At 38.3% G+C, this 16,137-nt stretch overlaps 1 protein-coding gene across 1 annotated transcript in view; it reads left to right on the top strand.

Moving 5' to 3' along the window:
* Nucleotides 1-12,585: 12,585 nt before the first annotated feature.
* The window catches only part of LOC134653903 (uncharacterized), a 321,965-nt gene continuing 318,413 nt past the window's right edge, over nt 12,586-16,137 (top strand). Inside the window, exon 1 of the mRNA XM_063509267.1 lies at nt 12,586-13,183. The gene's annotated coding sequence lies outside the window, so the exon portion shown is untranslated. The remainder of the gene's footprint in view (nt 13,184-16,137) is intronic.

Below are 16,137 nucleotides of genomic sequence, written 5' to 3'. Positions count from 1 at the left end.
AACATTTTACGGGAAAATGTTTTTCGTAGGTCTGTTATTTAATGTAAGTAGGTAGTTATCGTTAAGAAAAACCCCTGGCTTTGATTTTGCTATTCTTGCTTGATCTAGATATTTTTGATTTAGTTTACGTATTAACAATAATGTCTAGAAAAAGACATTAAAGGGCATATGAATAATGCCGTGACGTAACGTCCTATAAGGAATCCCATTAATTCCATCAGATTCTAAGCCGTGCGGGGAAGAATGTCCACGGATAATCGTATTCAAGTCTGTTCTAGGCCACAGAGTACAAATTATAACAGTTAGATCGCTTCAAACTGCAGAACTGCTACAAGTTTTGTAATAAGAAAGAAATTGCATATACAGAAAAATCTCATAAAATCTATATCTACGAGTATTTAATAACAAATAAGAAATAGTAGAACATTTTCATAAATTGTAAAAACAACGCAATAAAAACAAAAGTAAATGTTGAACTTCGGTCTAAATTGTCTGGAATTGTGTTCATTGTTAATGTATAATGACCAATTCATAAACACAATCAAGTAAAGCTAACTTATGACCTTACTTATCAAATCTTTTGACCACATCACAAAAGGAACTTCTTTAAATACCCTGTCGAGCAACGGAGGCGGCTGTCCATCCGATCCTTTTTAATCGATGTCAAATGTCAGCTTGTTAGACGTAACGTGCCCATTGTAATATTAGATCTCAATCAAAAGTGGATAGGCACGATCTTGGAATATATCAGTTTACGCGGTCCTTTGAAATCACAGTACATGAGATTGTCATTAGCTATTATTTAATTTTAGACGGACTCAATCAAACATGAAATTTCTTAGCGTTTTTTCGCAAAGTGCACTTTCTTTTCCACTGTTCTGTGGCTCAAGCCTGCGTCGTGAATATGTTAGTATAATGCGGCTTTTCAATGTAAATATTATTTAATCCGCCTGTTGCCGGTGCTATATGTCGTGACCGTGGACTTTCCATTGTTTGTGGCCTTTTTCATTATAAATGTAATAGTCACTGTATTTATTTATAAAATAAAGTGCTGTTAAATATTGTCCTATTTTTAGCAACTGCGCTAACCAAATCTGATATGCGTGGGATCTTATTCAAAAATGAATTTATATACTTTCTGTCCGATTTGCACTTTAACATACGTCAATTAATAGATCTACCTATCTAGAAACGATATGGATTAGATGTGTCAGTGCCAAAAGTGACGTTTTTGTTTCGATGAAATTTGCTATATGGGATTTTCGGGGGCGAAAAATCGATTTACCTAGGTCTTATCTCTGAGAAAATGCGCATTTTTGAGTTTTTATATTTTTTTATCCAAGCAAAACTCGGTCTCCCAGATATTTTGCAAAAACACATTGTTTATTGCAGCCTGTTAAGTGTAGTAGTGTATGTACATGTACTTACAAATACCTTGGTTCTTGGTAACTACGTACTACAGCTCTGACGCAGGCAATACGTAAGGGCCAACCCTTACCATAAATAGGTTTGAGCTAATATTGGTATCGCGACTGTTTATGGCTGTTTTCCGAAACAGTGACCTTACACTGACTTATTTAAACTTACTGACTTATTTAAAAAAGTTTCCGAAAAAATAACGATGGAAAACAATACACTACATCTGTACCTAGATTTATGACTTTTATGAGCGGACATACAGCCGCTCTTTATGATGTAGGAGCAAACGAGGAGACGGATCACATAATGGTAAGCATTTACCGTCGCCCATGGACACCTGCAACACATAAATATGTTAGTGTGACGAGCACAGGTATTTGTTCCTGAGTCATGAGCAGTCAATCTATTTAAGTATTTTTATATTATATATCTACTTATTGTTATGTGAGTACTCATAACAGAAGCCCTCTTGAGCGTATCTTAGGGCTTAGTGAATTTGTGTAAGAAATGTAGTATAACATTTATTTGAAAAATAAAGAATACACTCAAAGTTGCTATGTTGCATGATGGCATAGCAACAGAGATAAAATTTATTTAAATAACACAAAAAGTAAATTCAAATACACAATTCCGTAAGATACATTTTATTATATATGAATGTCATATACTTAATATTAATAGTTCTAAGGTAAATAAACATAGCACTGTCTTTCTGCTTTCAGCCATTTATTTGAGAAGCGTCTCTAAATGCATCAAAACTAACATTAGCTTAGCACAGGACACAGACAGACAAAAGGACAAGGGAAACGCATTAGGCGGACAAGGCAGGTGCCCGTAGGTTTTGTATAGGTAACAATATACCTATACAATATAGTCTGACTTTACCTTTTGAGTAATGTCTTTGGTTCCTCGGGATATATATATAGTGGTTCGTTGCCAAAATGTATGCCATGCAATTATGGTGATTTCCCGTACCAAAACACCATTCATATTAACCAATATTAGTATTTGTCGTTACAGTCGCCATCAGATATATTGGAGCGGCAAAGATGCTCAAAAATATGTGAACAAGTACTTTAACGCCTTGACAATACGCCGCGTGTTTAGATATTTTTGAGCGCCTTGGCCGCTCCAATATATCTGATGGCGACTGTGCCTTAACCTTATGCGGCATAATAGGTAAAGATGAAAGGCTACATCTTTAATCTACTTTGAAAAATTAGATTTTTCAACGAAAAAACCGTATTCGGAATATTGTGATCAAAAATGTTCTAAACTATCCTATAAACTTCATTTGTTTTCGATAAATGAAGTTTAGGTATAGGATAATTAACACTGGATGTAAGCAGAGAAACCGTCGTTTTCATTAGGTAAAATATAATACCTATTAAATAAGGCTGTATCAAAATAAAATACAACACGTTTTCATATAGATCAATCGAATCGGCGAAAAAGTCGGTTTGCATAGATCTAGAATCCAGATCACATTCGATGAACTTGGTCAACGTTAATACATAATTCAATTGAATAGTCAAACTTATTTAGAATGTTCACGGCTGTCACAAAACAACCGTAATATCCGTTATGGCTATTAGAGTCACACATTTACCAAAAACGTATTCAAAAATCACTGACATCTCAATAGTTTAATACGCAATAGAATGTGGGGCACACGGGGGAAGAGCAGACATAATAAAAAAGCTATTATAATAAATTAGAGCGCGTATTAGAGCACAAAGCTAGTGCTATTACAATCGCCATTACGCATGTTCATGTCAGCATCACTACATAGTATAAAATTATTATTGTAATGTATGTAGATAGAGTGATTCAAGAGGAAGGTTTATGTACAATTTGTTAACCCGTGCGAAGCCGGGGCGGGTCGCTAGTTAGGTATCAGGGCCACTTGCACCATCCCACTAACCTGGGGTTAAGCGGTTAAACCGTTAACCGAGTGTCATATTGTACTGGTAACCATGGTAACTTCAGGTTTAACCGCTACCCCGGGTTAGTGGGATGACGCAAATGGCGCTAAGTGAGTTTAAAAGAACAAGTACAGTCAAGTGTAAAAATATGGGTGCACTTATCATACTCAAAAGTATGTTCCATAGCTCTTATGTCAGCGAGTTAAATCTATGGGACATATGTTTTTGAGTAAGTTGTATGCACCCATATTTTTACACTTGACTGTACTTACAAGCAAAATGCACCAGCGACTTATATCTTTCACTTAATATGGTGAAAAATAAAAGTCGCCTTACAAAGAATATTCAATATCACGATTTAAGAGGACCATCAGCCCTAGTAGCACGGTCGCATTTTTATCGTTTATCACCATGCCTGTCACGTTCTAACAAGTATGTAAGTGCGAAAGTGACGGGCATAGTGATAGTCGATAAAAATGGAACCGTGCTGAGCCCGCTGGTTACCAGTCCACCTGTGAGTCCACCGGACGATATCGGCCTGTCAGTTAAACGCAAAAGGTGACAGTTCCGAACAAATGACAGGCTGATATCGTCCGGCGAACTGGTAATCTGTGGGCCCCTTTAGGTTTCAAGGTGATATCAAGGTCATTTTATACTGGGTCTGAATTCTCCAAAACGCTACGAGTAGTGAATTGGAATAAACAGTGTTCAAACAAAAAGCCCTCTGGCAAACAAACATGCTCGAGCGCAATAATGATTTCATGCTACTCCGGCGTACTCGAACAGAGGCCTATTCTGACAAATAAGTACTTATATTCATGTAGATGAGTCTTGTCATGTAGATGAGTCTTGTAGCTAGATGTGATTTGGATTATATGTATATTAAGAAAGCCAAATCGACGGCAATGCACGCACCCATATGTTCATACTTTTCATAGTGACAAGCGTCGTATACTTTTAGATTTATTACCATGCAAAAATTTAGACCACCCAATACTGTTGCGGAATACTTAACACTTTATAGTTTTTGGAGATATAAGTAATAGAACTCTAAGTGCCAGTTGCACCATCCATACTTGACAGACTGATCAATGTCGCCCGGCGCGCCGCAGCGGTTTACTATGAAACTCTCCATACAATAAAATTTAGACAAACAGTTTGGTGCAACCAACCCTTAGACTTAGACAATATTTGTGATCTTAACAGTCAACTAACAATAAGTAAAATAAGATAAAAATTTCAATGTCACAAACTACAACCCGAAAAACCTCTTAATTTTTTTCGCTCCTTCACCAGAAAACTTTACGCCTGAAAACAACTGCCGCACGCCCGAATACCCCCGTGACGTGTCAATGTCACCAATCATCGCGAGCGGATATAACGTATAACGAGCACGTGCTTATAATTTGTGCACCCTTTGTTTGGGGCACGTGCCCCTTTCATTTTATTGGGGTTTCTGTGAGAATCGACTATCGATTTGTTTTGACAAAATTCTGTATTGGTCTTCTTTGTAGTGGTGTTATAATAACAATTAAAGATCAATTGACTCGGACCAAGTTAAATGTGCATGGCTTTGCAATAACAATGTGTGGCAATGTCATCAATAACGTCCAAATTTGTATGAAAATATTATGGAGTTTATAATGACACTCCCTGAATTTGCTCTCTTCAAGTCGGTGAAAAATTAGGTTAGAATGTAAAATGTTAGAAACGTACGCGATTGCGTTAAATGTCATGTTTTATTATGGGATTTTGAGTTTCCAAAACGTCCCGCTTGGCGCGCTGTTCAAGACCCCATACAAAAATTTACGTAACGCAAACGCGAACGCTCGTCACGCTATCGAATGAAATTCACACTAAGGGTAGTAGGGGGTACAGGACATTACCGTTTTACAATGTATTTAATTGATAGACAGTCATTCATCAATATAGATAGGTAAATACCTAAATAGATGCAATCTAAATAGATTGCATGTTCATTCATTAAGTGTATTACTATGTTCTTAATATAACTGCCCTAAATTTACAACTAACTTTACTAACTTGAACCCTATTGTTACATATACTAAAGTATATACTCTGCTATCAAGTTGCAAAATTAAATATTAGATTTCACTTTCGCAAGCTGGCATCTGATTCATTTATGCCATTTAAAGTTAAACTCTATCTACATGTACTAAAATTCATAATTGCTTATTTAAGCACACGTGATTCGACAATTTCGAGACTGCAAGGACTCCTTCAGTTCTGCAATACGGTGCCCCTCATAAGCAGAAGGTCGTATGTGACATTTATTTTGTACCGAAATGTGACGTTTTATATAAAGTTTGTATGAACCCCGGCCGGATGCGTACGCAGGACAATTATTCTAAAATAGAACTCGCAGGATGCATTATCGTTTATCGGTTCTAATTTAGGACTTCCATTAGTATTGTTTTCTTGGGTAAGGGAAAGATTTATGTACATTTTTGTTAAGTGCTCAGCTTATTTTTACACAATTCGGAAAAAGGAGATACTTGAGTTTTTTTAGATACACTTACATTACCTTATTAGAGTTCCGTTGACAATATAATTTTTTTTTATTTGAATTACCTACTTAATTTAAATTACATAGTATTATAAACTATTAAAACGATATCAACGAAAATCAGTTACAATATCTATTTTTTGGATAGGTATCGGGACTCCTAAGACCCGTAAGATGCCTTATTTTGAATTTTTATCGCTTAGAACAATTCAGATAAAACACCAACAACTTAATAATTTTTTTTGTCCAATAGAAATCACACATATTAATTTTGACATAACCTATAGAAATAAGAAATAACCAGGCCCAGAACTACCCACGATCCACGATAGTAGCCCGGAAGTGCCCGCGAGATACAAAGCTCGAGTGTTTCCGGTGCGTGAGTTACGGCCTTATTTTGTACGGGCCTCGATTTACGACGGTCCTTACTTAGCTTGTAAACAACACTGATTCGCGTTCTTTGAGTAGAATAAAACATATATTTCTTTCTTGAGAGTCTATAGCAAAAGGGTTCCTCAAATGTTATTCCTTTAAACGAGCAATTCTTGTATCCTTAAAGGGGCCACTGATTAACAGTCCGCCGGACGGTATCGGTAACAAAAATTTGACAGTTCCGAATAACTGACAGGCCGATACCGTCCGGCGGACTGTTAATCAGTGGGCCCCTTAAGTAATTTTAAACAGTAAAAAGTTTTAATAAGAAAACTTCCGTGAAACAAAGACATATTAAATATATTAGAAACGGGTCACTCACGTATTTTAAGTCGAAAAACGCTCGACATGTCGTTTCACTTCGTACCGAGAAGTGTCATCAGGAGCTTGCGTTTACGGTGGCGGACCGGCGCAGACTGCCCCCTGACCTGACTGCTGCCTGAATTTTAACCGTGATTGTGGTTGGTCAGTGCCTACAAGCTGGAAAACTGTTTTGGGTACTACGTCGGTGGACAGTGTGGACGATCCATTAGCGAGTGACGTAGTGAGTGTTGTGTGCAACCCATCGTTTGACAATAATGCCATAAATGAGGGTAGTTTCTCGCCCCCCCTGCCGCCACCGGCGCCTGCGCCGAGTCATCGGGCGCGGAGAGCTACGGCCCGCAGTCTGCGCCGGTCCGCCACCGTAAACGCAGTAAAAAGTTATTTGTGAACGACATGTCAAGATCGCTTACCTTCTTTCTAATGCGAACTATAGATGAACCTAACCAAATATTGCAGATTTAATTTTATTACAAAGTGAACAATTTTGTAATAGTGTAGGTAAATAAATAAATAAAGAATTATTAGTAAGGTTCATTGAAAGCCCACAAGCCCCCCATGGGTGGCATCAAACACTGATAAGGGTAATAAATCTCCACGTCTGATAGCGCTATCTGCCGTTGAAAAGTGGAGATTAACGTATTAATAAACGGCTTTTAGCAGTTGATCATTAGGAGTCTTTCCTCTCTTTCAACAGTTTTATATTTACTTATATTACAGAAAACCGTAGCCAAATAATATTAAACCCTGACTGACTGTGTATATATTTATAAATATACAGGGTGTCCCAAGAAGTAGTGATATACTGAAGCTGGGAGGTAGAGGACCTAGAGGGCTATCTGAATCACCCCTATGTATGTTCCGCGATTTTTCGTATTTTCGGAGTTATGATTTTTTTTAATTTTTCACCTATCGCCGAGTACGATGAGATTTTTATTTATGGTGACGTGAATTATTGCGGTAGATGCTTGATTTTTTTTGTGTGCTAAGCTGATAGATAGGCCAATTCAGTATGGTAACATTTACTATCGTTAGATCTTTGAATGGAATTAAAAAAAAATGTAATGCCAAGAAAGATAAAATTACCCAGTATGTTTTATTTTTCTAAGCGCCCTTGAAGTTGTGAACATACTGGGTAATTTTATCTTTCTTGGCATTAATTTTTTTTTTTAATTCCATTCAAAGATCTAACGGTAAATGTTACCATACTGAATTGGCCTATCTATCAGCTTAGCACACAAAAAAAATCAAGCATCTACCGCAATAATTCACGTCACCATAAATAAAAATCTCATCGTACTCGGCGATAGGTGAGAAATTAAAAAAAATCATAACTCCGAAAATACGAAAAATCGCGGAACATACATGGGGGTGATTCAGATAGCCCTCTAGGTCCTCTACCTCCCAGCTTCAGTATATCACTACTTCTTGGGACACCCTGTACATATATAGACTTAAATTTCAGGAGTAGGTAACTATTAAATTAAGAATTGTAAGGACCATAGGGGGTTCTTACAATGCCAAAAAATCCATGCCTTTAATCATTTTGGAAAAAAGCTGATACTCTTCAAACGGCTGGATCGATTTTTATCAAACATGGCTAAAAACCGCAAGGAAACTTGCTTTCACGTAAAAAAACTTCATCTAAATCGGTCCATCCGTTTGAGAGCTACAATGCCACAGACAGACATTGGCTTCAAACGTATAAATAAGAATCTTGATGTACTTTTTTTTCACCGGGGGTTTAAAAAGCAAAACAGTCTCACAGTGAAACTTTTCATTGTCCTACAAACAAATACGAATAATCACCAATATCTCTTAAATTTTCCGAAAGATAGACGAAAAAGGAACTCGAAACATTTAACGTGTCCATTTTCCTACGAGCGAAAAGAGCCCGCATAAAAACAACAGAAATAAAACGTTCGATTCATTACGTTTGGGCTACATCACTAATCCTAGCGATGGGCCAAAGAACAATGCCAAAGGGCGCGCAGCCCTTTGGAACAAAGCTGCCTCTTGCAGTAACGGAGAGGACAGGGTGATGGGCGGAGCGGAGCAGATGCATAAGCGAAGCTAGTAACAGAAAGGACATGCCAAAGGGCGCGCAGCCCTTTGGAACAAAGCTGCCTCTTGCAGTAGCGGAGAGGACAGGGTGATGGGCGGAACGGGAGCGGATGCATAAGCGGAGCGAGTAACAAAAAGAACATGCCAAAGGGCGCGCAGGACAGGAAAGGACAGGGCGATAGCTGGAGCTAAGCTATTAACAAACAACAATGCCGAAAAGAAAAGTGACCCTTTGGAACGAAGCTGTTTTTTGCAGTAGCTGAGAAAACAGGGTGATGGGCGGAGCAGGAGCGGACTCATAAGCGGAGCTAGTAGAGTATGTGCGGAAAGAGAAGAGTCGTAGGATGTATTGGATCCCATACTTTTCACGAATCTTCTCTTTCCGCACAGACTGTTACAGAAAGGACATGCCAAAGGGCGCGCAGCCCTTTGGAACAAAGCTGCCTCTTGCAGTAGCGGAGAGGACAGGGTGATGGGCGGAACGGGAGCGGATGCATAAGCGGAGCGAGTAACAAAAAGAACATGCCAAAGGGCGCGCAGGACAGGAAAGGACAGGGCGATAGCTGGAGCTAAGCTATTAACAAACAACAATGCCGAAAAGAAAAGTGACCCTTTGGAACGAAGCTGTTTTTTGCAGTAGCTGAGAAAACAGGGTGATGGGCGGAGCAGGAGCGGACTCATAAGCGGAGCTAGTAGAGTATGTGCGGAAAGAGAAGAGTCGTAGGATGTATTGGATCCCATACTTTTCACAAATCTTCTCTTTCCGCACAGACTGTTACAGAAAGGACATGCCAAAGGGCGCGCAGCCCTTTGGAACAAAGCTGCCTCTTGCAGTAGCGGAGAGGAACGGGTGATGGGCGGAGCGTGAGCGGATGCATAAAAGCGGAGCTAGTAACGAAAAGGAAATGCCAAAGGGCGCGCAGCCCTTTGGAACAAAGGTGCCTCTTGCAGTAGCGGAGAGGACAGGCTGATGGGCGCAGCGAAGCGGATGCATAAGCGGAGCTATTAACAAACAACAATGCTGAAAAGAAACGTGACCCTTTGGAATAAAGCTGCTTTTTGCAGTAGCTGAGAGAACAGTATGGGCGAAGCAGGAGCGATTGCAATATAAGCAAGTAACTGGTGGCCTAGGTGAAGAGAATTCATTTTTAGTTCAAGTGTAACCAGTTATTAAATAGGGTTAATCAGGTTAGACCGGGCCGAGGTCCGGGCCGGAGCTTTCGGCGCTTCGTTTTCTATGGAAAGCACCACATGATCACCGATCAGACGTCATAGAAACTGACATGTCGGCCTCGGCCCGGGCCCGGTCCGGTCTAGCGTGTCATCCTTTATCCTATAGGTACCAAGCTGCCGCTAAAGTTTATTACTATGTGCTGACCCGAGCCTCCGAGCACGCTTTGAGCGTTACTTACTGAGCGCCGTCGAACAATGAGAACTTTGAGGCGCAAATAACTTTACAGCGCTTCAAGGTGCATAAATACCTATACAACACTATCGTTTGTAGCTACGCTATGTAGCTACAGACGCTACAGTCAGCAGAAGTTGCTAAGCGTGCAAGGTGTTCAAAATCACCTTTGACGCGCTCTTATTCTCTTAACAATAAAGTCGCGTCAAGATCATTTTGAACGCCTGGCCCGCTTAGGAACTTCTGCTGCTGACTACAAGACGAAACACGTAAGTAGAAAGTACGTGCTTTCAGTTTTAGGTGCATTTCAAACTGAACTAAAGGGCGAATGTCGCTTACGAACCCTACTCTTAATTTTACTGAAAAAAAATATTTATAGGAAGCAACTCATGTTAGACGGTCTGAGGGTCTACCGCGCCTGTTACACTTACGTACGAATTTACAAGTGCGACAGAGAGGGAACACGTTGAACGTGGTTCGCGTTAGGCCCTCTGAACTAAACCGTTATCGGCCCATTCACGCTCGTCATATGTTCCAGTCTATTCGACATTGATGCAATTCGTATGTCAGCCATATGTTGTCACGTGCTGACGATATATCAACTCTCCCTATTATCCTCTCGTCCCCTACTGACCCTATAATTAAGGCATTGTCTACTATTCCCCAAACCAACCATTTTAAAAATGATCCTTGACTACTGATATCTTCTACAAATATAGAGGCCAGGTTAGACTGGAGTTTTATGCTATTTATTACCTCAGTCGCACCTGGGACTTATTTGATTAAGTGCTGCTGTGTAATTAGTAATGATTAAGTTAATTTGATTGTTGGGGTGTGACGAGTTCAGTTCAGAACTTCGACTAAGGCAGGCGTGGCTCACTCCGCGATTTCGTCGCCTCGCTGCAAGTGCCTACAAGTACGCCTGCTCGCGCTTGCGCCACCTAGCGGTCATATCTGTCGTAATAGACGCGTTTTGTTGGAGAGTGAATCTTCTGTACCAAGTACTATTATTTATTCTGTGACTAAGGTCTGGTTAGTTGTCTAGCCTGGGTTCCAGCTCCCATGACTCCCATGAGCCGTGGAAAAATGCCGGGATAACGCGAGGAAAAAGATAGAAGTCTAGGCCATTTATATTTATCCGTCAGAACACTTGGCAATAAACGTTCAGAAATAAAATACCGAGAGAACTTTCCATGAGATTTTTGCAATTATCGATATTAAAGTTTCGTGAGACATATTTTAAACCGTTTAGACAGCAACCAGCCAACAGCGACTAATAATTCAAGTGAGTGAAACCAGCCCTAGTAGCACGGTCGCATTTTTATCGTTTATCACCATGCCTGTCACGTTCTAACAAGTATGTAAGTGCGAAAGTGACGGGCATAGTGATAGTCGATAAAAATGGAACCGTGCTGACCCGTGAAACCGTTGTTGTCTAAACAGTTTTGCACTTTTTGAAAATTGTTATTTTTGCGTCATCGGTGTAAGCCTGAATAGGTAACGAATTGACAAATAGACAGATAAAGTTACTTTAGTAGTTACCTAATAATATTAGGAAGTGAAGTAGGGATTTAATATCATCACCAGTCACCACTATGACCAAAACCTACTGTATCTAATATTAATATGATCGCGTCTGGCCGATGGTATTACAATAAATTTAAATACAACGTTCGGCCTTCTTAGAAGAGTGACGCATTTCAATTCTTGTAGCCACTTGTCTCTTTAATTCCAGATACTAGTAGGTACCTATAAAATAATGTAGCTAAGTCCTATAGGTAAAAGTATCTACCTATACCTATACAGTGTGGAAATAATTAATGGGCCCTGGAGGGAAAGTGCCTTCAAAACTTAAGTTAGCTAATTTTGCTTAAAGGAAACATTCTTACATTTTAAAATGGAAACGAAAATGCATTCAAGGATGTTTTTAATTCGCTTGTTTACTGAAGGACTAAAACTTTCAAAAAATAAACAATTGTTAGGTATGTATTTTATTAGACTAGTAATTGAGTAAATATTACTTAATGTTAAAATTTCTCCAAGAACCGTACTTGCGGGAGCGTTCGCGGCAAAGTATAGTAACTACGTAACTCAGAAAAAATCAAAAACGTCGTCCGGAATGTTACCAAAACAAAACAGGCATAAAACTTTTTCAGCAGTTTAGCAAACGGCCTGCCCTATAATATTCATGGCCCGAGTTTTTGCACCTTTTCCTTACTTTTACCCACATAACGTATACGAATTGCCTTTTTCCCTTTTTCTCGGCTTAGCGTTGTAATATTATCGTGCCGTCTTAAAATATGCCCAAATTTCGCATAAATTCATGTCAAATTCCAAACCGTTTGCGCAAAAATGATTTCACAGCATTTTATTTCCTATCTTGGACAGAATTTACTTTTTTTTTTTCTTAATAAACAGACTTTACTAAAAACAAATTCCCGCGACGAAATACTTAAAAAACATAATAAGAGAAACGAGGTCAGATTATGCCCGGGATTTGAATAACATTTGTGTTTCTCTCACATTTTTCACCAAGTTTTTAATAAAGAAGTAAGTACTTATGGGATTCGCAGCTGGCAGTCGTTTAATTATGCTATTTTCAAGTACCATTTTAAAACAAAACCACTTCGATTCTCCCGAGTGCCGACAAAAACTTGAGAACACGTGGTTCGGATACAAAAACGCGCCAACTCTCAATTTGTGCAATGATTGTGCTTAATGCGTGCCATGTGGTCATTCCCGGTCACGCTTACTCGATTCCGCTAACTTCATTTTTATCTACCGTCCATCTCTTTCACACTTGCGCTTTTTTATCGAAACTGAGCGCCCCTCTCGCTCTCTAGCTTCAGTCTGCGTTCTACCGCGCTAGGGGATGGTCGCGTTGCGCGTTTTTTTAATTTCGCGTGATCGCTTCCGATAAAAAACATTCGGAATTCAAATATACTTTTTTTGTTTTTTCGCGAAAGTGTGGTGATTGCTTGAGTGCGTAAGCGTAAACCGTTAATGTGTGTGCTGAATTGTGGTGTTGAAGTGCATTTTGGAATGTTGCAAACCTCTCAGGTAGCGGGCGAAGTGAGCGGTTTCTGAACGGTTAGTTTTTTTTTTCTTATCAATCTATTGTTGGTCTGGATTTGACGTGGCCGAACGATTTTAGATAAAAGATTTGTGTTATCGGACTGTAACGGTATTGGTTTTTGTGTGTACTTTTTCGTGTTTGCGTAATTTCCTTGCTGTTTTGTTTTGTTGTAATATGTAAATTTTGTAGGAAGACAAACAACGTATAATTTTGCATTAACACGCACGTTCTTGACAATTAATCCTCGATTATAGACACTTGTGTAAATATTACCTGACTTGAGCGTGTTTTTGTCTGGTTTAATACATTTGACATTCACAAAAATAAGCTATTGTTGTCTATTTCTGAGAATAATAACAATGTTTTCTTTGTAGTATTGTATTTCGTAGTATGGCGGTAGAAATTGAATGCCGTATGAACTCATTTCTAATGCACGTCGCATAGGTACGATATAGGTAGATACAATTTGTATCAAGTGCACTTCACATACATTATCATGATAAACATTTTTATCAATCCATACAAAATTCAATGATATCACTAAAAATGATTAACTTTTAAAACGATAAAGATACATTGACGTTTGCTATCGCAAATTCTTGAACAAATTACTTTCAACGAGCAAAACGGCGCATTGATAAAGTCGCATAACTCAAATATGTCAAAAAATATTCATCATTGATGAAGGCGATGTGTTTTGTTTTAAAACATATATTTTGAAAGGCGACTTAAAATAATTGTGTTACTTGTTATATAGGTCATTATGTAACTGTTGTTTTATCTAAACATACTCAAATCACAAGCAGCAATACAAAAAAAATAACAAAAACAAACAACCCTTTCACAACTCACGTCAAAACAATGTGAGCCAGAAAAATGCGTAATACAATAAAGACGTCAAACATAAAGTTACAGTCCCTTGTTACTGCCCAAGGGCCCAAAGGTCGGCTTTGTCACAACCGTTGCACAATGGAGTAATGACCTTCGTGATTTTCACGCACGGTAATAGCTTACTCGTATGTGGAACGATGCTTGGAGAAACAATCGCATTTTACGTCTTTATTAACACTCGAGCCCCGATTTAAAATGCAAGTTACAATTTTTCAAGTCCAAACACAATACTGGTACATTCAATGTCAAAATTATGTTTACATTTTACACCTTGTTCCTTTGTGATAAGGCGAAAAATGTAAACATATCTTTGACGTCGACTGTAACTAAAATAAAGGTTTTAGTTGCAAAAACGTCTACATCATTAAAATATTCATGCAACTGACACGTATCGTGTGTAACTAAAGGTCAGAAGATACCACCAACATGCCACTGGTGTGTAGACGGTGTAGATAGAAAACATTTTCGTATTTATTTGAGCTATGATTATGTTTTTTTTTTAACTATACCTATATCTTTCCAAGACAATTTTATTTGAACGTATTCTGAAGGCTCGTCACGGATGATTTTAAATAAAATGATTGCTTTTATTAAGTAGGTACCTAGTTTAAATTATAATTTCACATACACAAAGATTATAATAATACGGGCGTGATTACAAAAAGTAATTGTAAAGTTGAATTAAAAGTTACAAAAACTGATATGAAACCAATTCAATGCGAAATCGATGAGGTATGTGAGAGTGAGAAGAACAATACGTGGAATGCTGAGCTAGTCACCTACATATTCTGAGAATCGCGGTTTTGGTATTGTTGATGCTTTATTTGTATTTGTACAGTCAGCATCAATAGTAGCGGATGGAACAACGCGCCAAAAGTATCTGCCATCATGGATACTTTTCCAAATAGATATCTAGAGATATATATCGTTAGCATTCAAAAGTACTTCTACATATAGAGACATATCGCTTTTTTAAAGTCATTAGTGAATGGTACTTCTTTCAATATTTGTATCTAATCTTAAATTTAAACTATCGTGTCACTGACACTAACGGCCCGATTCGAACTTTAGGATACGCCAAATATTACGGCTAGATTGGCTAGATACGATATGGATTGGATATGTCAGTGTCAAAAGTGACGTTGCTTCAAACAAAAACGTCACTTTTGACACTAACATATATCTAATCCATATCGTATCTAGACGTAATATTTGACGTATCTTAAAGTTCAAATCGAGCAGTAATATGTATGAGAATTCATATTTGAAGTCACAGTTAGCGTAACATGTTTCGAAGGCATCAGGCCGTCACCTCGTAGCATTTTATACCAACTTTGTGCGACCAATCCTGCCGTCTTGAAGGAAGTTCTTATGCATAAGGAATTCCTTGGAATCCGATTTCGAAACAAAGCAATTTAACTTTTAAAAGTTTAAATGTAACGTTTCAAAAGCTTTGCGTTCATTATTAGTGACGTTAGTTCCTATTTGAGGAAAACAGGCCAGTCGTTGACTCGAAGTTTTTGGCGTTTCCCTTAAGATTCGTGCTATCGAGGTTCCACTGTATTAATATTCACTTACTTCAGTGTCATAGCTTCTGGGAAGTACTTAAAAATAATTCTTATAAAAAAATAAAGCGCATGTTATAAAGAAAATTTTTTGTGTTACAAATGATTGACACTACACACTACACACTACTCACTGCTCTCTGTATTCTTAAGATCGCAATGAGAGACAGTCGTGTAGGCGTCTGTTAGCATAACCGCAAAATCTTTGAGGTTAAGCACAAAGCCAGTAAATCCACTTTGAAGTGACACAAAGATGAAAACTTTTAACTAAATCTCGAAATTTAAAGTCTGCGAAGTTTCTCACAGTGTGCGGTTCCGCAACTTGCTCAGTAGTTTCGGAATGTGATGTTGATTTTGTGAGTGGAAAATTCAGCTCAAGAATCGTGCCTTGTGAACACTAATTAGGTGGGGAAGTAAACGGAGTTTCGTTAGTCGTTACAATACAATAGTTGCAAGAGGAAATTTAAAGAAAGACATTTTGTAAAAAAAGAGTTTTTCTAAATGACTTTAAC

The sequence above is a fragment of the Cydia amplana genome, chromosome 14, assembly GCF_948474715.1.
Source record: "Cydia amplana chromosome 14, ilCydAmpl1.1, whole genome shotgun sequence".
In the NCBI taxonomy this organism is placed as follows: domain Eukaryota; kingdom Metazoa; phylum Arthropoda; class Insecta; order Lepidoptera; family Tortricidae; genus Cydia; species Cydia amplana.
This window is presented reverse-complemented; position numbering and strand designations above follow the sequence as displayed.